Raw genomic sequence first — 22,044 nt, 5'->3', positions numbered from 1 at the left:
TGAGCTGGAGGCTTTCCTGTAATCTAACGATGGGCTGCAGTTCCTGCCTTCGGATTTTGGAGGTTCCCAACAAGGTTGACTGGGGCTGTCCCGACCCAGCCTGTCCCTTCTCACGGTACTTAGCTGGGATATTCTTCACCCAATACACACCAGCATACATCTTGTCATTCTTCCAAGTGTGAGCCTGAATAGTGTCACTGGATGGCAGCAATTTGTTTAGACTTTTTGAAAGTGGCAACACTTTTGCTCACAGAAAAAAAACGATCAAATATAAAGGATGTTAACAAATGTATTCTACACTGATCTTTCCATTTTGCCACAAATGGAGGTAGTTTTCACTGAATGGTGGAGTTTTACAGTACATGAGGGGCAACAGTTCAGTCATTGGTATCGCCATTATTGAGCATTTGGGATATTTGTGAAAGTGATGGGCCTATTGTTCAACTGTTGCTTATCTTGTTTGCAAAAACATTGTCACCTGACTGTTAAATTCCAGGTGTTGGCATTATACGTTGAGATAAAAGTAGTGGAGAGGCCGATTGTGATCTATAAATTCCTGCAGAATGTTAGTTAAAGCGATTTTTATCTGTCAGTTGTGAATGGACAGGTCTATTCTGTGTCTCCTTGATTACCATCAGACTAGTTCCCACCCCCACAGTTGGCAATTTCGTGAGTGCCTGCAGCTGGCTCTGCTGGGCTGTAAGCATCACATCTCTGCAGGATACGACTGGCCTTGTCCTTCCCATTCTGTCCTTTTCAAAAGATGTCCTGGAACTTCCCCACAAGAGCAAGTGAGAACAAATCCGAGTTGAAGCTGGGATTGGAGCTCGGAACACTGGAAGTCCAAAGCTTCACCACAAAAACTAAACCGAAGGGCTCGTGCTTGACTAATTACATTATTTAAAGAAATATAAAGGCAATGCAGTGGATGTTGTGTGTATGGATTTTCAGAAGGCATTTTAATGAGGTGCCACATGGAATCTTGGCCTTTGTTGTAAAGGAGATGGAGTATAAAAGCAGTGAAGTCTTGCTACAGCTATATAAGGTATTGGTGAGGCCACACCTGGAATACTGCGTGCAGTTTTGGTTTCCATATTTACGAAAGGATAAACTTGCTTTGGAGGCAGTTCAGAGAAGGTTCACTAGGTTGATTCCGGAGATGAGGGGGTTGACTTATGAGGAAAAGTTGAGTAAGTTGGGCCTCTAATTGGAATTCAGAAGAATGAGAGGTGATCTTATCGAAACATAAGATTATGAGGGGGCTTGACAAGGCAGAGAGGATGTTTCCACTGATCGGGGAGACTAGAACTAGAGGGCATGATCTTAGAATAAGGGGCCGCCCATTTAAAACTGAGATGAGGAGAAATTATTTCTCTGAGCGTTGTAAATCTGTGGAATTCGCTGCCTCAGAGAGCTGTGGAAGCTGAGACATTGAATAAATTTAAGACAGAAATAGACAGTTTCTTAAATGATAAGGGGTTATGGGGAGCGGGCGGGGAAGTGGGGCTGAGTCCATGATCAGATCAGCCATGATCTTATTGAATGGCGGAGCAGGCTCGAGGGGCCGTATGGCCTACTCCTGTTCCTATTTCTTATGTTCTTATAAAAGGGTTGCTATGAAGATTATGGCACATGGTGTTAAAGAAAAAGTAGCTGTATTAGTAGAAAGATGGCTAGTGGTCAGAAAACAACAAGTAAGGCTGAACGGACTGGTGGGATGTGGGTGGTGATGACCCCATGGATTTTGTTTTCCATTTAATATAAATGATTTGTACACTGGTGTAAGAAGAATGATATATTTTGCTAATACCAAACTAGGAGGCATGGCAAACTATGAAATAACGTGGAATACTTTACCACAAGTGGCTATTGAGGCAGAGACTATAACATTAAATTAAAGTGAAATTGGTAAGGATTGCAAAAGGAAGGAACAATATAAAAGAATGTGGGAATAAGACAGAGAACTGTGATTAGTGTCATTAGCTCCAAGCAGTAGGGGTCATAGGCAAATGGCTTCCTCCTGGGTGTAGCCTTCAGCACGCTCACCTGAGTCACAAGGTTGTTTTCTTAAACTACACTCCAAAGACTTGAGCACATAATCTAGGTTGACACTCCAGTCAGTGCAGTACTGAGGGAATGCTGCAGTGTCAAGAGATTCCATCCTTTGGGTAAACTGAGGCTCTTCCTAGGAGGACATAAAAGATCCCCATGTACTATTTGAAGAAGAGAATGGGGTGATCTCCTTGTCATGGCTAACATTTATCCCTCAACTAACATTTGAAAAAATGGATTTTCTAATCATTTATCTCATTGCTGTATGTGGGATCTTGCTGTGCACATTTTTGGTTGCTGTATTTCCTTACACTGACTACACTTCAAAAGTATTTTATTGAAGCACTTTGGGACATCTTGAGGTCATGAAAGGTGCCATATATATGCAAGCTGTTTCTTTTTTGGTTTTAAATTCTGATTCCACTTGGGCCAGTGATCCTCCTTGTTGCTCCAAGCTGCAAGCACACCATCCTATGTGCTCTACACCTCCCTGCATCTATAGTTCCTCATTCACCAGGGTAAATGTTCTTCTTTACCGCCTGGATATTGAGCATCGTCTTGACAATTGCACAGGAAGGGAAAGTCCGGCAGGGTAGATGGCATTCCATCAGTCCCATCGGACTTTCCTTCAATTAAAAATAATAGTAGGAAAATCCAGCGGGGTCTGTAGGTTCAGTTACGTGGATAGACTGGAGAAGCTGGGGTTGTTCTCCTTGGAGCAGAGAAGGTTGAGACGAGATTTGATGGAGGTGTTCAAAGTCATGAGAGGTGGCTGGACAGAGTAGATAGAGAGAAACAATTCCCATTGGCGGAAGGGTCGAGAAGCAGAGGACACAGATTTAAGATGATTGGCGAAAGAACCAAAGGCGACATAAGGAAAAACTATTTTAGGCAGCCTGTGGTTAGGATCTGGAATGCACTGCCTGAAAGGGTGGTGGAGTCAGACTCAATCACGACTTTCAATAGTGAGTTGAATAAGTACCTGAAAGAAAGCTTTTGTAGGGCTACAGGGAAAGGGCGGAGGAGTGGGACTAGCTGAGGTGCTCTTCCAGAGAGCTGGCACGGGCTTGACGGGCCGAATGCCCTTCTTAAGTGCTGTAACCATTCTATGATTCTATAAGGTGCTTGCGAACCACCCTGCTTGCTTTTGCCTCTGCCCAGGCGATGCGTAGCATCTAGGTGGTAAAGATAAAAAGATCTACCCATCATATTTTCTTCAACATTGGTGGTGCCTGTTCAATGAGCCTTGGCTTTTCACCTTGGTTCTTCAATTTGAAATAAATGAAAATAATCCTGCATTCTTAAAGTGAAGCCTATCGCAGTGACCCTGTTAAATTCACTGTTCTATGGGTTTTGAGTTCTGGTTGCTCTTTGAAGAGCACCAGTAACAATGTGAATTACTCAGAGATAACATAAGATTGCACTATGTTAGTACGTTTTTATCCTAGCCAGCATCAGATGAAAGGTTTAGATTGCACAGTGTTACAAGTTGCCACATTTCATCTCGAGACCAAATCCAATCCAGTAGGAACATGCAGGGATTTATATGGGTAAGCGTGTTAAAATTTACAAGTAAAATATTTTAAGGCTAAGTTATTAGACATTGTTGAAATGGTATGCAATGATTGTATTGCACAAGACAATAAAAGTTGGCATCTTCAGCCTTTCAGCCCCGCTCGGATCTTTGCTACAGATTTTAAGATTTAAGACTATAAATATAATTTGGAAAATTAGAGACATCTATTATTTTATGATTTCTATCTAACGATAAAATGCTAAACTCTTTCAATCAATTCTGCTAACAATTATAATTTAGCAAGACCGGCAGCCATTTTACACTGTTTCAACCCATTGATTGGCAAAGGAAAAGATATGTTCACCTGTGCAACTTGCAAGGTACCTTACAGTCTGCGTCACTCCTGCAGTGACAGTATCAGCAATGTACTTTTGTTATGGGTGGTGAGAATGACAATGTTGCGAAGTACGTCCTTGCATTGACTCAACGGCACATGATTCTGTAAATGGGGATTTGTCATCTGCTGAAGTGAAGCAGTCTGCTGAGACACAGCCGGTGAAGCAACAACACTGTCTATGTCACTGATTGCACCTGCCACTAAAATAAATCCCATCTTACATATATAGATTTACAAAGTGTGAAAACTTGTTAACAACTTGGAATCGAATGTCTTGATTACATCCCGCCACTTCATCATTGATCTCATTGGTTAATAATAGCTTCACATTGACTGGATACATTTAGTGACTTTTCAGTAATCACAACCAAATCCTGTTCCACTTTAATGTTTCTTTTTGAGTTTGCATTACTTGTATCTCTAAAAGTGCACACATTTTGCAGACCACTACGCATTTCTGGCCAGAGTTTTGCATTGCTTCTCTGCTGCGCTCCATTGTGTCTCGGACTTGGTCACTTAATGCTCCATTGTGTCTCGGACTTGGTCACCCTTCCCAACTCTCGAATTGATTGGCACGTCCAGTGCACTTACTCCTGCAAGGCACATTGACAAGTCAATTAAAACGTGTCACTTCTTTTACAATAATAGTAGCACAAAGGCAGACAGGCAAGTCTCCGCTGCTAATCTGCTCCTTTGGCTTTTGACCTGTCTGTGTATTTGTTTAGTTATTTTATGGAATAGTGTTCCAAAGTATCATATATGAAATCGGGTGCAGTACATTATGAAAAATGTGTGTCACAAATTCTAGCTCCTCGCAACATGTTCTGTCCTACATTGGACCTGAAAAGAATTCAGGTCTATCATTACCTTTCCTTTATACAGACTAATTCCATGTTGTACGAGGTAGCACCCCATAAACAGGCTTGCACTCTTTTCTCCCTTTGCTACTTTTTGATCTTTCCCATAACACCTATGTTCAGACATTGCACAGAGCATGAGCAGCTTGCGGTCACTTGATGGCTGTCGATTCTGTAGTTGCTCGTTCAGGAGTAAATCAACTTAGTTTTGAACTGTTTCCTTGGAGGTTCAGAGAAAGATTTTGTCATGTTCTAGTTAACATTAGTCAAAGTATCTATAGGCTGGAACAGGTATGGCATAGGTCAGTTCAAACTTCTTATCATATACAGGACATACAAATGGCATCAATAGTCTAAGAGACTGCCCACAGTTTCAGAAATCAAAATCTCCTGTGATATTTTCCCGCTGCACCCCATTCGGAAAGCAGCTCAATCCTGCCTCGCCTGACCCTGTTGGCATAATGATGGTTCAGAGCACAGCTATACAGGTTGTACCTCTCTAGTCCGGCACCCTTGGGACCTGACTGGTGCCGGACCCGAGAGGTCACGCCGTCCCTAGACTTACCGGGTCCTGATGACACCTGAACGTCTCTGCCACGCTCCGGCTGCAAAACTCCGGCCTGACTCCCTCTCCGCACTGAGAGCCAGGAAACACGGGAAACCAGGGCACAAAGCAGCAGCTCTGCACAGATCCAGGAAGCCACAGTGTTCAGTTCCATTTGCAACTCCTCAGATAATGAAACAGTCCATGCCCACATGCAGCAAGACCTGGACGACATTCAGGCTTGGGCTGATAAGTGCCAGGTAATGGCTATCTTCAACAAGAGAGTCTAACCACCTCCCTTGACATTCAGCGGGATTACCATCACCAAATCCCCCACCATCAATATCCTGTGGGTCACCATTGACCAGAAACTTAACTGGACCAGCCACGTAAATACTGTGGCTACAAGAGCAGGTCAGAGGCTGGTATTCTGCAGCGAGTAATTCACCTCCTGACTCCCCAATGCCTTTCCATCATCTACAAGGCACAAGTCAGGAGTGTGATGCAATACTCTCTACTTGACTGGATGAATGCAGCTCCAACAACTCGACACCATCCAGGACAAAGCAGCCCGCTTGATTGGCACCCCATCCACCACCTTAAACATTCACTCCCTCCACTACTGGAACACCATGGCTGCAGTGTGTACCATCTACAAGATGCACTGCAGCAACTTGCCAAGGGTCTTTGTCAGCACCTCCCAAACCCACGACCTCTGCCACCTAGTAGGACAAGGGCAGCAGGTGCATGGGAACACCACCAACTGCAAATTTCCTTCCATGTCACACACCATCCCGACTTGGAAATATATCACCATTCCTTCATTGTCACTGTGAGAGAACTCCCTCCCTAACAGCACTGTGGGAGTACCTTCACCACACGGACTGCAGCGGTTCAAGGTGGAGGCTCACCACCACCTTCTCAAGGGCAATTAGTGATGGGCAATAAATACTGGCCTTGCCAGCGACACCCACATCCAATGAATGAATTTAAAAAATGAACATTCCCATGAGAGTGTAGCCAGCAAGTGAAACCAGGATTTCTGCCATTGCCTAAATATTCTTAGGTTACAGCAGAAATCTAGATGAAGATGTAATTTTGCATTTTAAGACCCTCTCACAGCAATGTTCCTATTTAAAGGACAACTGATTAATCTAACCCAATGCAGATTTTATTACAGAGCCATTTTAAAGATACAGGAAATGATATGGCTTCATTTAATTATATCGCTGCATTAATTCAGACCATAAAATTGATCATGTTAATAACTTGCAAAAATGGCACCCAATTTTATATTGCTTTCCAACGTTGAATTCTTTAAATTATGTAAATTAAGACATCATGAGAAATTAACATGCCATAAGATTCTATCCTTGATAAATTATACTTTAGGTCATTAAAAATATTAATAAAATAATCAATGCAGACCAGAAAATGGATTCTAAAAGATGACACGTTGAATTAAGTCTAATGGTAATCAACCCAAGCAAGTCACAGTTTGTCCATAATTTTTAATTAATTACCACCAAATGTCATCAAAATAAAATAATGAACATTAACGAGAATCCATTCAAAGAATCTTCTATGGTTGGGCAGAAGAGATAGTGGCCTCAAATCTTGGCTCTAGTCTATGATGCCATGAAATGTCAGTGGACCCACTCCGCAATTTTTCTGCCCTACTCTTCTGAAAATGTCAATTTTTTGGGGGCATGGTTCACAGGTGTTGCCCGACATTTGTGTATGGACTGTTCTGCTATGGGGTCATCAGAGCAAAGCCTTAAATTGTCCTCAGCCAACATGTTTACACATGCAGAGCCCAAAGGGTAGCTATTGGGAACAGGAACTTTGGCTGAAGTATATCAAGCCCATTGTTCTTCTGGTAGTAATAGGGATATTACCCCCAAAGCCTCCTTGATAAAGTGCAACATCCCCACCGACACCCGGGAATCCCTGGCCCAAGACCGCCCAAATTATGGAAGAGCATCCGGGAGGGGGCTGAGCACCTTGAGTCTCGTCACCGAGAGCATGCAGAAAACAAGCGCAGGCAGCGGAAGGAGCGTGCGGCAAACCAGACTCCCCACCCACCCGTTCCTTCAACAACTGTCTGCCCCACCTGTGATAGAGACTGTAATTCCTGTATTGGACTGTACAGCCACCTGAGAACTCACTTTTAGAATGGAAGCAAGTCTTCCTCGATTTTGAGGGACTGCCTATGGTGATGATGATGATGATGATGATGAATAGGGATATTGCTGAGAGTGAACTGGGTAGGGTCAGAAAGCAAAGAATAAGGCTAAATGGATGTTTTGCAGTTGGTGGGAGGTAGTTAGTGATGCTGCCCCATGGATCTGTGCAGGAGCTTGTTTGTTTTCCATTAATATTAGAAATAGGCAAAAGAGGAATGATACTGATGTTTTCTGACACCGGGTCTTGGTAAACTGTGAAGAAGATTTACAGGAGGTGATGGGATAGCTGAATGAGCAGTTAGGTGGCAGTTGCAGGTCAATACAGAAAAATATGAAGTACATTGTGGGGGGAAGAGGAAGTGAAAGAAAATATACACTAAACAGTCGGGAGCGGGGAGAGGAGAAATTACCACAGCCTTTAAGGCCCGTTACCACCTCCAAAGAGGCGGTAAGGCCTTTCTGCACATTGGGCAGCCGCAATTGCCCCCGAGCCGCAAGCGGCTGGAACAGGTTTCCGCTACGCCCCGTGTTTCTGCCTGGCACGCTGACCCCTTACCGCCCGGTGGCGACCCCTTACCGCTCTGCGGGGGAAATTGCCCCATGGGAGCGCAGTCACCGCTGGGCGGTGCCCCCGACAACTTCGCAAGGCATGAAGCTGCCAGTGGCTGGGTGGTGTGGTCGCCCTTAACGGGGAGGGCACACTGCCGCGGCTGCCATTTTGTTTTAAATGACGGCCCGACAATGTTGGCTGCTAGTTTGGCCGGGCCACCAACAGGCAGTCTGCCACCCCCTCTTGGGTGCCGGGCCACTGGCCTGGCCGAATCCCTCCCTGGTGGCCCAGTGGGCTCCACATCGGCCTCGCAGCGTCCCTACCCTTCAAGTGATGTCATCACCCCTCTCCCTTGCAAACCCGCCCTACACAGCCTCAAACAGCGTCCCAAAGCGCCGGGAGGCAGTGTCAGAGTTCAAGAGCCGATTTTCCAGCTCGTCTCTCAGACTCCCGCCGGGCGGCAAATTTCCGGTTGATTCAAAGTGCCCGCCCCAATTTCCCGCTGAGGGCAATTTCGGTCCTTAGGAGTCTTCACAGAGTGAAAGAAGAGAGAGGTCTTGGCATGCAGATACATAAAGCTAAATATTTGTCTTCAATAGAACTGAAAGTGTGCATTTGATAAAAGGGTGCACACTGCCCATAATTATTTGCCTGGAGCTTTGAAGATGAATATTTTACCCTAAAAAAATCTTATAAAGTCTTGTATCTCATAAAGAGTGCAGGAGTAAAAAGCCCAATAGGGTTCTGGGTTTTAGACACACATGGGCATGGAATACAAAAACAAAGAAGTGATGTTGCATTCGTGCAAGACATTGGTTAATTGCATGCAGCACTGGACTCCCCATTAAGGAAGGATATTCGAACATTGAAAAAGATACAATGTAGATTAATTGAGAATGATACCAGGAATGAGAGATTATAGTTATGGGGAAAGGCTGGATTCAGCTAAAATCATGCGTTTATCTTAATTGCTATAATCAACTTGCAGAAAATCTTCATTTGACTCAATGGGGATCGTGCAGAAACAACAACAACTTGTATTTATATAGCGCCTTTAACGTAGTGAAACGTCCCAAGGCGCTTCATTGGAGTGTTATGCGATAAAAATGACACCAAGCCGCATAAGTAGAAATTAGCGCAGGTGAGGTATGTTTTAAAGAGCATCCTGAAGGAGGAAAGAGAAGGAGAGAGGTGAAGAGGTTTAGGCAGGGACTTCCAGAGCTCGGAGCCTAGACAACAGAAGGCACGGCCACCAATGGTTTAGCGATTACAATCAAGGATGCTCAAGAGGGCAGAATTAGAGGAGCGCAGACATCTCGGTGGCTGTGGGGCTGGAGGAGAATCTTCATCATCATCATCATCATCATAGACATAGACTTGCTTCCACTCTAAAAGTGAGTTCTTAGGTGACTGTACAGTCCAATACGAGAATTACAATCTCTGTCACAGGTGGGGCAGACAGTGGTTGAAGGAAAGGGTGGATGGGGAGACTGGTTTGCCGCACGCTCCTTCCGCTGCCTGCGCTTGTTTTCTGCATGCTCTCGGCGACGAGACTCGAGGTGCTCAGTGCCCTCCCGGATGCTCTTCCTCCACTTTGGGCGGTCTTGGGCCAGGGATTCCCAGGTGTCGGTGGGGATGTTGCACTTTATCAAGGAGGCTTTGAGGGTGTCCTTGAAATGTTTCCTCTGCCCACCTGGGGCTCACCTGCCATGTAGGAGTTCCGAGTAGAGCGCTTGCTTTGGGAGTCTCGTGTCGGGCATGCGAACAATGTGGCCCGCCCAGCGGAGCTGGTCGAGTGCGGTCAGTGCTTCGATGCTGGGGATGCTGGCCTGATTGATTATAGAGATAGGAAGGGGCAGGGCCATGGAGGGTTTCAGTAACACAGCTAGGTTCAGGTCCTGGCTGCTGGCACAGTCGCACATTTATTGACAGCAAAGTGGTCAGCGGACCACTCGAGTTCACCACAACTTCACGATTACTATCATTCCCGCTGCTATTTTCAAATCGTGATCGACTCTCAATCTGCCACTTTCTGTCTATTGAATCCATTGCTGCATCAGAGCCTAGAACGTGCAAGCAGCTGCTATTTGCTGTCATCCATTCTCACATTAGGAAGCTGAAAATAGGTACTGTAGGTGATTAATGTGCACAGAGGTTGAGTGTTAATTCGCTCCTACTTGGCTGTGGATGATAACTGACACTTTGCATGATAACACACTTTTTGGGGACATTTGCTGCAATAAAGGATTGACCCATTGATTTTGTGGCAAATCAACTAGCGCTATCAAACAGAAAGAAAAGGAGAATGGTTGTATTCCAGGTAAACAAACGGGATCTCGGGTGGTTCAGATGCAGTGTTGCCAATCTGAAGTGTTGGAACAATTTTAACGGCCAATAAAGGTATTGGTGTTTTCGTTAAATTGTATGTCTGAAATAAATTGAATGCGAGCAGATTGCTCCAGGCTCTTTATGCTCATCAGACATTGTGGTGGAAAGTTGTGCCTGTGGGACCGATTTAACAATATCGCTAATTATCTAGATTAGATGTATCTAATCTGATTTGCACTTAATTGGTAGGAAACATCGATGAGAGTTTTATGCTGTGATGTTCTTACGCTAGCCAGCATATTTTGTATTACCTCATCTAATTTTCCTCTGGGTAACAATACACTTTTTGTTCTGTTGCTGGCACAGCAATTCTTTTCCTTCCCTGATTTCTAGAAACTTAAGAGATTACTTAAAGAGGCATTATCATCCTGGTAACGTGGTTTATATGGGCATCCTGTTATCAGCACCTTGTAAAGGAAGGTTCACAACATAACTCATAGAAATAAAGTCCCTGCATTTATATACCACCTTTCGTAAACTCAGGATGTCACAAAGTGCTTTACAGCTAATGAAGTACTTTTGAAGTGTAGTCACTGTTGCAATGTAGGAAACACAGCAGCCAATTTCTGCACTGCAGGTTTCCACAAACAGCATTGTTGATGGCTGTTAAGACTCACAAGTGGAGATCTCTTGAGCAGCCTTAATGTCACGCACAATGAACAAGAGCCAAGCTGCTACTCATCTGAGAGCCTCGGATATGACCACTGGGTGTGTGCGATGGTCCACCTGTTCAAAGTTATTTTACGGGATCGCATTTAGACTGCTGTACCTGAGCTATGATGGGAATAGGGACAAATAAAGCAGCTGTGAATCCAAACTGATCCATGTTAAAATGAGGCAGTGAAGCTTCCAGAGGACAGACATGTCAATTTGGGAACAATGGGTTGGATTTTAGGCTTTTCGGTTTTGGAGCGCAAACAGAGGCGGGACGGGTAAGTTGCCGGCCGGGAATAGTTTGCACTTTGGTAAGGAATTCTTGGCATCTGGGTTCTGTGTCAGGGTGCGCAGTGCGAAGGGAGGCGTTGTACACTTTCCGTGGCGCAAGGATTGGGAAATTCACGAACTAAACTGCCGGGCCGTGTGCTCTCCGAGAGAGGGCGGCGAGGGCAGGGGGGGACTTTAAAAAAAACATTGCCCACACCACCACAACACAAATGACTACAAAAATTAAAAGAACAAACACTCGCGCTTCGCACTTCCTCGCCGCCGATGGCATGGCTGGACCACTCTGGTTTCCCAGGCGATCATTGCAGGCGCACTTCCAGGCAGACGGATCGGGGGAAAGTCCAAACTACCGTCGGAATCGCAACGAGAGGCGCTGCACACCCGCGCAGCTCTTCCCGGTGGTGCTACTCAGCGCCGTCGCAAATCGGGACCGACGGGCGCGAGAGACCTCACTGCCGCCTTTCATGCCGCTCCGGGGCGAAACCCTGATGCAAATGACCGGAAAATCTAGCCCAATGTACTGTTTGGATCAATAGAAATGAAAATTGACCTGGTATAAATAATGAATTACAGCTCATGATAGAGTACATGCATTTTACAATTGCCTTTCTAGAACTTGCATTGTTTAATTGTCATACGTTAGTAAAGTTGGTAATCGATAAACTTACATCATGCCCTTTAATTTCTGTGAAATGTGTTTGAATCCTCTCGCTGCCAACCGTAATGCTCCTTTGCATTATGAATCACCCTCTTTATACCAAAATGCAGATTTTGCAACAGTCGAACTATTAGGTGCGGTTGCTTGGAACTGGCTTGACCTTCTGGCCAAGAACTTGATCTGCCAGTGGCCGGAACCAAGATGGCGGATCACACACGAGTGCGGCCGACACTATCCGCTTACCTCTGCCGTCAGGGATACTAGACAGGCAGAAGTATAAAAAGAAGCTACCTGCAGACCAAAATCTTATTGCCTCCAACAACTCCGCACGAGGTTGCTTATGCTACGGGGTTGCATTCAATAGTGCTGCTGCCAATGGAAGTAACCTGTAAGGGAACAGGAAGAATAAGGTCCTACATGAAAAAAGCTCCCAGTTTGAATCTATAAACATAATAAGAACATAAGAATTAGGAACAGGAGTAGGCCATCTAGCCCCTCGAGCCTGCTCCGCCATTCAAAAAGATCGTGGCTGATCTGGCCGTGGACTCAGCTCCACTTACCCGCCCGCTCCCCGTAACCCTTAATTCCCTTATTGGTTAAAAATCTATCTATCTGTGAATTGAATACATTCAATGAGCTAGCCTCAACTGCTTCCTTGGGCAGAGAATTCCACAGATTCACAACCCTCTGGGAGAAGAAATTCCTTCTCAGAACTGCCCACACATTTTAACAACCTAGAAATTTCACACGAAGGCCACAAGGATATGTGACATGAGAAGTGGAAACACATGCGCAAGTACAATAGGAGTCTTTTTTTCAGATTAGGAACAAGACACATTTTGAGCAAAGTATAGAGGCAGCTTTACTCTACATCTGCCCCATCATTTATTTGGGATTATTTGATCCGGATGGCAAGATCTCCCACTCGAGTTATGAGGCAGAAGACAATCTATCGGATCCATGTTTGTCCTTGCACATTGGACATAAGAATTGGGAGCAGGAAAGGGCCATGCAGTCCCTCAAGCCTGCTCTGCCATTCAATAAGATCATGGCTAATCTTCGATCTCAATTCCACTTTCCCACCCGATCTCCATATCCCGGAGTCCAAAATTCTATATCTATCTCAGCTTTGAATATACTCAATTGCTCAGCATCCTTTGTGATAGAGAATTCCAAATATTTACACCCTCTGAGTTCAGAAATTCCTCCTCATCTCAGTCTTAAATGGTAGACCCCTTATCCTGAAACCATGACCCCTAGTTCTAGACTCTCCAGCCAGGAGAAACAACCTCTCAGCATCTACCCTGTCAACCCCCCTCATAATCTTGTATGTTTCAATGAGTTCACCTCACATTCTTCGAAACTCGAGAGTATAGGCCCAATCTCTCCTCAGAGGACAACCCTCTCATCCCAGGGATCAATCTAGTGAACCTTCATTGTACCGCCTCCAAGGCAAGTATATTCTTCCTTAGATAAGGAGACAAAAACTGTGCACAGCACTCCAGGTGTGGTCTCACCAAGGCCCTGTATAATTGTAGCAAGACTTCCCTACTCTTGCACTCCAACCCCCTTGCAATAAAGGCCAACATACCATTTGCCTTCCTAGTTGCTCGCTGTACCTGTATGCGTTTCCTGTACGAGGGCACCTAAATCTCTGTGAACACCAACATTTAATAGTTTTTCATTATTTAAAAAATATTCTGTTTTTCTATTCTTCCTACGAAAGTGAATAACCTCACATTTTCCCACATTATACTCCATCTGCCAGCTTATTGCCCATTCATTTAATCTATCTATATCCCTTTGCAGGCACTTTGGGGGGGGGGGGGGGGGAAATTGCGCTCCACCCCATTTCAGGCGGATAATTCGAATTATTTGAATTATTACCACCTATCAGGGGGGGGTGGGGGGAACAGAGAGAAGAAGAGCCAGGAAATTGGGCTCTTTAAATCAAAAAGTGCTTCCCCGCGCTGTTAGAGACGGTAGCGGGGTGGGAGCGAGGTGCTGTCCATCAGCGTGACGCGGATGTGTTACATCGCGCTGACACGTTGCAACGTCCCTCCCTTTCACTCAAAGGGGGAGGAGTACTGCGAGGCCGGGTGAGGCCTCTGTGGCACACACCGGGCCACCAGGGAGGGGTTCAGTCGGGCCAGTGGCCTGGCACCCAAGAAGGGGTGCCGGGCTGCCTGTTGGTGACCCAGCCGAACCAGTGGTCGCCATTGTTGGACCGACTCAGGAGATGGCTGACAATTAAAACAAAATGGCGGCCGCAGCAGTGCTCCTTCCCCTTTAAGGGCGGCCATACCGCCCAGCCACCGGCAGCTTCGAACCCCGCACCCTTTATTTCCTTTATTTCAGCCCCTTTATTTCCTCCTCCCACCTAGCTTTGTATCATCAGGAAACTTGAATACATTGAACTTGGTCCCTTCATCTATGTCATTGATCTAGATTGTAAATAGCTGAGGCACCAGCACTGACCTTTGTGGCTTCCTACTAGTTATAGCCTGCCAAACAGAAAATGACTCATTTAACCCGACTCTCCATTTTCTGTCCATTAACTAATCCACTATCCGGGGAAATATATTACCCCCAAACCCATGAGCCCTTATCTTGCGTAGCAACCTTTTATGTGACACCTAATCGAATGCCTTTTGGAAATCCAAATATACTACATCCACTGGATCCCCTTTATCTACCCTGTATTTTTCACTGGAAGTGACAGGTGACATATAATACGTGGTTGATCATATGGGAATAGTATGCAAATTATGGAAATGCATCCTCCAGACATTTTTTGTCATTTTTGCTACAGTAACATAGCAGCAAAAGGAGGATTTAAACATGTTAAAGGACCACAAAACCGATGAAATTGATTGCAGAATGGTCAGTTCCATAAGCTCTGTTGCATTTCTACATTCTCCAACTCCTCTGCAGAGGCCAGGAAGGCCTCCTAGAACTTGAAAGGTGGCCTGAGCCTGTAAAATTGACCAGAGCCAGAATGCATCTTTGTGGCAGATGGAATTCCTGCCTTGCTGAAGATGTATCGGGATTCTGCGATAGCGGAAATTCCAGGCCCCATAACCAAGTTTGAAAAGTGTGACAGTCTCAGTTTGATGAATACAAAAAAAAATCACCAAAATGTGTGTCCTATTTTCACGTGGTTTTGACTTGCTCAATACAGTTTACATTTCCACTTTAAAAAAAAATGTTGCTTTAGCTCACAGACTGGATTACTCATCCTGGGACAGGACACCATATCTGAGAGTCATCTTTCCAACTTCCAGCTCATACTAGATCCTGCAGTGAGCTGGGACCAGTATCCTCGTGGGAGTTTTTGCTAGAACTGTTGGGGAGGGTTTAAACTAGCTTGGCAGGGGGTTGGGAAGCGGAGAATAGATTCAGTGGGAAGAGAAGCAAAGCTGGAACTGGGCAGCAGAGAAGTAGAAGTAGAAAGTGAATTTGGAAGACAGAGGAAACAAGGGCTGGAAAGTAGACAACCGGGGAGTGTGGCAATGCAAAATGGTATATACGTCAATGCAAGGAGTATTGGAAATAAGGCAGATGAGCTGAGAGCATAGATTGACTTGGGAGTACGATATTACAGCTATTACTGAGACATGGCTGAAAAAAAGGCAGGTATGCCAGCTCAATATTCCTGGATACAGGACTTTCAGACGGGATAGAGAGGGGGGGTAAAAAAGGAGAGGGGTGGGGGGGGTGTCGCAGTATTGATTAAAGAACCAATTACAGCTATGAGAAGGATCATTATTATTAGAGGGATCATCAAACGAGGCCATATGGGTTGAATTAAAGAACAAAAAAGGGGTGATCACACTACTGGGAGTGTACTATAGACCTCCTAGCAGTCACAGGGAGATAGAAGAACAAATATGTGGGCAAATTGCTGCAAAGTGCAAAAGCTATAGAGCTGTAATAGTGGGAGATTTCAACTACACTAATATTAACTGGGGAATAAGATAGTGTGTATGGTACAGAGGGTGCGGAATTTCTAAAATGTATTCAGGAGAACTTCTTTAGCCAGTATGTAATAAGCCCAACAAGGGAGGGGGCAGTTCTGGACTTGGTTTTGGGGAATGAAGAGGGGCAGGTGGAAGGGGCATCAGTGAGAGAGAATTTTGGTACGAGTGATCATAATTCAGTAAGATTTAGGGTAGTTATGGAAAAGGACAAAGGTGGAGCAGGGAAAAAAGTTCTCAATTGGGTAAAGCCAATTTTGCTGAACTGAGATGGAATTTGGCCAAAGTGGACTTGAAATGGCTACTTGAAGGTAAATCAGTGTCAGAGCAGTGGGAGGCATTCAAGGAGGAGATCCTGGGTGTACAGAGCAAGTATATTTCCTTAAAAAAAATGGGTGGGGATAATAAATTTAGAGCCCCCTGGATAACAAGGGACATACAGGGGAAGATAAAGAAAAAAAGGGAAGCTTACGACACATACTGGGAACTCAACACTGCAGAAACTCTAGAGGAGTACAAGAAGTGCAGGGGTGCAATTAAAATATATATCAGGAAAGCAAAGACAGCGTGAAAGAATGTTGGCAAGTAAAATTAGGGAAAACCCAAAGATGTTTTATAAATACATTAAGAGCAAGAGGATAACTAGAGAAAGAGTGGGACCTATTAGAAACCATAAAGGAAATCTGTGTGGAGGCAGAAGACGTGGGTAGGATTCTTAATGAATACTTTGCATCCGTTTTCACAAGAGAGGGGCGATTTAGACTTTGCAATGAGGGAGGAGGAGTGTGAAATATTAGACGAGATAAACATAATGAGAGGGGAAGTATTTAAGGGGCTTAGCAGCTTTGAAAGTGGATAAATCCCAGGCCCAGATGAAATGTATACCAGGCTGTTAAGAAGCAAAAGAGGAAATAGCAGAGGCTCTGACCATCATTTTCCAGTCCACTCTGGCTACAGGTGCGGTGCCAGAGGACTGGAGGACTGCTAATGTTGTACCTTTGTTTAAAAAGGGAGAAAGGATAGACTGAGTAATTACAGACCAGTCAGTCTAACCTCGGTGGTGGGAAAATTATTGGAAAAAGTCCTGAAAGACAGGATAAATCTTCATTTAGAAAGATACGGATTAATCAAGGACAGTCAGCACGGATTTGTTAAGGGAAGGTCGTGTCTGATTAACTTGATTGAATTTTTCGAGGAGGTAGCCAGGAGGGTCGATGAGGGCAGTGCATATGATATAGTGTATATGGATTTTAGCAAGGCTTTTGATATGGTCCCACATGGCTAACTGGTTACAAAAGTAATAGCCCATGGGATCCAGGGCAAAGTAGCAAGTTGGATCCAAAATTGACGCAGAGGCAGGAAGCAAAGGGTCATGGTTGATGGGTGTTTTTGTGATTGGAAGGCTGTATCCAGTGGGGTTCTGCAGGTCCTTTGCTTTTTGTGGTATATATCAAGGACTTGAATGTTGGGGGTATGATTAAGAAGTTTGCAGATGACACTAAAATCGGCTGTGTTGTTGATAATGAAGAGGAAAGCTGCGGACTGCAGGAAGATATCAATGTACTGGTCAGGTGGGCAAAACAGTGGCAAATGGAATTCAATGTGGATAAATGTGAGGTAATGCATTTGGGGAGGTCTAACAAGGCAAGGGAATAGACATTAAATGGTATGACACTGAAAAGTGGAACAAAGGGACCTTGGAGTGCAGGTCCACAGATCCTTAAAGATAGCAGGCCAGGTAGATAAGGTGGTTAAGAAGTCATATGGAATACTTGCCTTTATTAGTCATGGCATGGAATACAAAAGCAAGGAGGTTAAGCTTGAACTGTATAAAACACTGGTTAGGCCACAGCTGGAGTACTGTGTGCAGTTCTGGTCACCACATTACAGGAAATATGTGATTGCACTGGAAAGGGTGCAGAGGAGATTTACAAGAATGTTGCCTGGACTGGAAAATTTTGGCTATGAGGAAAGATTGGAGATGCTGGGTCTGTTTTCTTTGGAACAGAGGAGGCTGAGGGGAGACCTGATTGAGGTGTATACAATTATGAGGGGCCTGGATAGAGTGGATAGGAAGGACCTGTTTCCCTTGGCAGAGGAGTCAACAACCAGGGGCCATAGATTTAAAGTAAATGGGGGGAGGTTTAGAGAAGATATGAGGGGAAATGTCTTCACCCAGAGGGTGGTGGGGGGTCTGGAACTCACTGCCTGAAAGGGTGGTAGAGGCAGGAACCCTCAGAGTATTTAATAAGTACTTGGATCTGCACTTAAAGTGCCGTAACCTACAGGGCTACGGACCAAAAGCTGGAAAGTGGAATTAGGATGGATAGCTCTTGGTCGGCCGGCATGGAAACAATGGGCTGAAATGGCCTCCTTCTGTGCTGTAAATTTCTATGATTGAGCAGTGCACAGCTCTCCAAAGATTTGACCTTTTAATATTTAGATATGAGCTAGTGGGATAATCTTCGTAGCATTTCTGTGATCCACCCTAAATAAATCTTATGTTGGATTATATACTTTGATTTATAAGAGTTTCTTGAAATCCATTGCAAAAAGTGCAAATAGCTAACATTTTATGAGGTTATTTTTTAAAAAGCCTTTTATTTTACATTATGTGATTATCAAGTGCAGTGAACTTATATTTTGCTCTTTGTCACAATGACACCATCCTTGGTCAGGTCCTGCAATGTGGAGATATCTCTGAAAGAAATGAATGGATTTTTTTCATATATATTACCATCCAAAGAGAGTATGCACCCCTATTTTGCCCCAATCTCTCCCCAATGTAACTTCCTGGCCGATCTTTGTGGCTGAGCCTGCTCTCATGCTGCCCCCAGTGCTACGTAGCTCTGTCAAGTCCGTGTGGTGGCTGGTGTGCAACGGTCACCACACGTTAAAAACATCCACGCACAGGCATCTTCTACCCCCCTCAACTGGAGTTCAGGACTGGAACATCGGGTCCTTCATCGAAACACCTGTGAACTCGTGGAAGCAAGTCATCCTCGTTGGAGGGACCTCCTATGGTGATGACTTTTGCAAGAGGCATGTAGCAATAGTCTGGGGGGATGATGCACCATCCAGTTTTCCTTCCTGTTGCGGGGAGACACCTGACCCATTTAGCTCCTCCCCACGCAAGCGTGACTGAAATTACCAACTCAACAGTGGAGACTTGAGCATAACTCTCTCCATTCTTTTATATCCCAATAATGACTGGAACTAGAAATCAAAAATCGGATTTCAGATCAATTACATCATCTCAATTTTGCTGCAGTTTATAATTTAGAGGTTAAATGACTTGCTTTTTGTTGTCTGCAACATGCTAGCCACCTTAATGTTCTCGGAATCAAAGTCTAGCACCACATACCAGATTTACATGTCATCAGCTGCTTATTCCTGGCAAAATGTCCTGATAAAGAGATGAGCACATTGTGATGGAGACAGCGCTCCATCTTGCTTCAAAATCTCTCTTCTATCAAAGAATCAGTTAAAAGACTCTGCAACGATACTAACAATTTTGGACAGTATTATTTTGGTTTTGGAAATAGTTTAAAGTAAAATGCAAGTCATACATTGTATTGTGAATTATGTGTAATATAATATTTTGCATCTGTGTAATTAAATATTTTGTAAATAAAATGGGTTATTAGTTTTGGCCTGGGTGAGTGGACTTGGTGCAGGGATATGATACAGGCGGCAGAACTTTGGATGATGTGAAGATTACAGAGATTGACCAGCCAGGAAAGCATTTGAATAAGGACACAGCTATTTCTCCGAGCAAAAAGCTCTGATAGGCTCACATCATCACATGACCTGATTGCTGATTGGTCCCTTTGGAGGATAAGCCACACCCAGAAGTTTCTTTGGAATTAGTAATTAGAACCGCCCAGCCCAAGTTCTGAGTTCTGAGTGAATTTGCAAAGTGTAATTCGAGCCATTCTGACTTCAAACATGATAGAGCTTCCCCCATCCCAGCACAAGTTCCTGATAACCCAAGCCTAAGTTCATTCACCCCCCCCTCCCAGGCGAAGTTCATGCCTCCCCCAGCAGTCTTTCCTTGCACCCCCCACCCCAGTCCAAGTTCCTGACCACCTCCAGCCCAAGTGCATGGTCCTCAGCCTAAGTTCTTTACCCCACCCAGTTCAGGTTCCTGACACCCTCAGCCGAAGTTCAAGCCCCCCCCACCCACTCCTCCCAGCCCAAGTTCCTTATCCACACCCCACACAACCCCCCCCAGCCCAAGTTCCTGACGCCCCCCGCCCCAGCCCAAATTCCTGCCCGATCCTCAGCCCAAGCTCCTGACCTCATCCCAGCCCAAGTTCTTGACCTTACCCCCACCCCGCCATAGATGGGGCATTGTGTGTGGGTCACGGATTGTTAACAGGTTTATTAGAAATGAAGTGAATAGTGACAGTGTCGTGACTTCTGCATTTCATCCACTCCAATGATGTCCCTTGTCACACACACACCAAACTTTCCGAGAAAATCGGGTGTGGGTGTAAAGGGGATTGGAAGAACGTGATCCGTCTTCCCCGAGTTCCCTCTCTCCCCTCCGATCCCCTCTCCCGCTTCTCTCTCTCCCCTAGACTCTGTCTCTCTCCACACAATCTCTCTCTCTCTCTCTCTCTCTCTCTCTCTCTCTCCCCCCCCCAGTCTCTCTTGCTCCTCCAAAGTCTTTCTCCCCCAGTCTCTCTCGCGCTCTCTCTCTCTCTCTCTCTCTCTCCCCATCTTTCTCTCTCTCCCCATCTTTCTCTCTCTCTCTCCCTCCCTCCCTCCCCACTCTCTCTCCCTCCCCACTCTCTCTCCCTCCCCACTCTCTCTCCCTCCCCCCACTCTCTCTCTCTCTCTCTCTCCTCCCCCGCCTCGTCTCTCTCTCTCTCTCTCTCTCCCCCCTTTCCCCCAGTCTCTCTCCCCCTTTCCCCCAGTCTCTCTCCCCCCTTTCCCCCAGTCTCTCTCCCTCCTTCCCCCCAGTCTCTCTCCCCCCTTCCCTCCAGTCTCTCTCCCCCCTTCCCCCCAGTTTCTCTTCCCCCCCAGTCTCTCTCTCCCCTACTCCCCCAGTCTCTCTCTCCCCTACCCCCCCAGTCTCTCTCTCTCTCTCTCTCTCTCTCTCTCTCCCCACCCCTAGTCACTCTCCCCACCCCCCCCCCCAGTTTCTCTCTCCCAGCCCCCCCAATCTCTCTCTCCCAGCCCCCCGCAGTCTCTCTCTCCCAGCCCCCCTCCATCTCTCTCTCCCAGCACTCCCCCACCCCCCCAGTCTCTCTCTCCCAGCACTCCCCCCCCCTCCCCCAGTCTCTCTCTCCCAGCAACCCGCCCCAGTCTCTCTTCCACTACCTCCAATGTTTTCTCTCCCACACAAGGTCGCGAAAATGTTCCAGATAATCCAAAAGCTAGAAGCAGCTCCAGCTCCACACGGCTCGTGGCCCCACTTCCGATTTCCTCATGCGTTGCACTGCGCATGCACGCCCGGATCGAGGGCCCATGCTGAAAGAAGGGACGAAGTCCAATGTGTGCATGCGCAGAAGGTCACACAAAAAACTAGTGCAAATAGTCACCCTGTTCGAATAATTGAGTCTGGAGGTGACAAAGGCATGGACGAGGGTTTCAGCAGCAGATGGACTGAGGTAGGAGCGGAGACGAGCGATGTTACTGAGATGGACATAGGGATCTTGGTGATGGAGAGGTTATGGGGTTGGACACTCAGTTAAAGGTCAAATAGGACAATAGAGGTTGAGTATTCTGGTTCACTCTGTGACAGTGGCCGGGGAGGGGAGATGGAATCAGTGGCAAGGGTACGAAGTGAGTGACTGGGTTTAACTGGAGGACATTGAAGCTCATCCAGGACTGCATGTTGGACAAGCTGTCTGACAACAGAGGCAATGGAAAGATCGAGAGAGATGGTGGTGAGGTAGAGCTGGGTGTCACCAGCGTACATGGGGAACCTGAGTCCATGTCTTCAGAGGATGTTGCCAAGGGGGCA

The 22,044-nt window shown here is 45.7% G+C and overlaps 1 protein-coding gene across 3 annotated transcripts in view; it reads left to right on the top strand.

Moving 5' to 3' along the window:
- Positions 1 to 22,044, top strand: part of slc24a3 (solute carrier family 24 member 3) — a 466,872-nt gene that overhangs the window by 337,415 nt on the left and 107,413 nt on the right. The window lies entirely within an intron of this gene.

This window comes from Pristiophorus japonicus, chromosome 9 (genome assembly GCF_044704955.1).
Source record: "Pristiophorus japonicus isolate sPriJap1 chromosome 9, sPriJap1.hap1, whole genome shotgun sequence".
Taxonomy (NCBI): domain Eukaryota; kingdom Metazoa; phylum Chordata; class Chondrichthyes; family Pristiophoridae; genus Pristiophorus; species Pristiophorus japonicus.
Note: the sequence above shows the minus strand (reverse complement) of the source record. Positions and strands in the feature narration are given on the sequence as shown.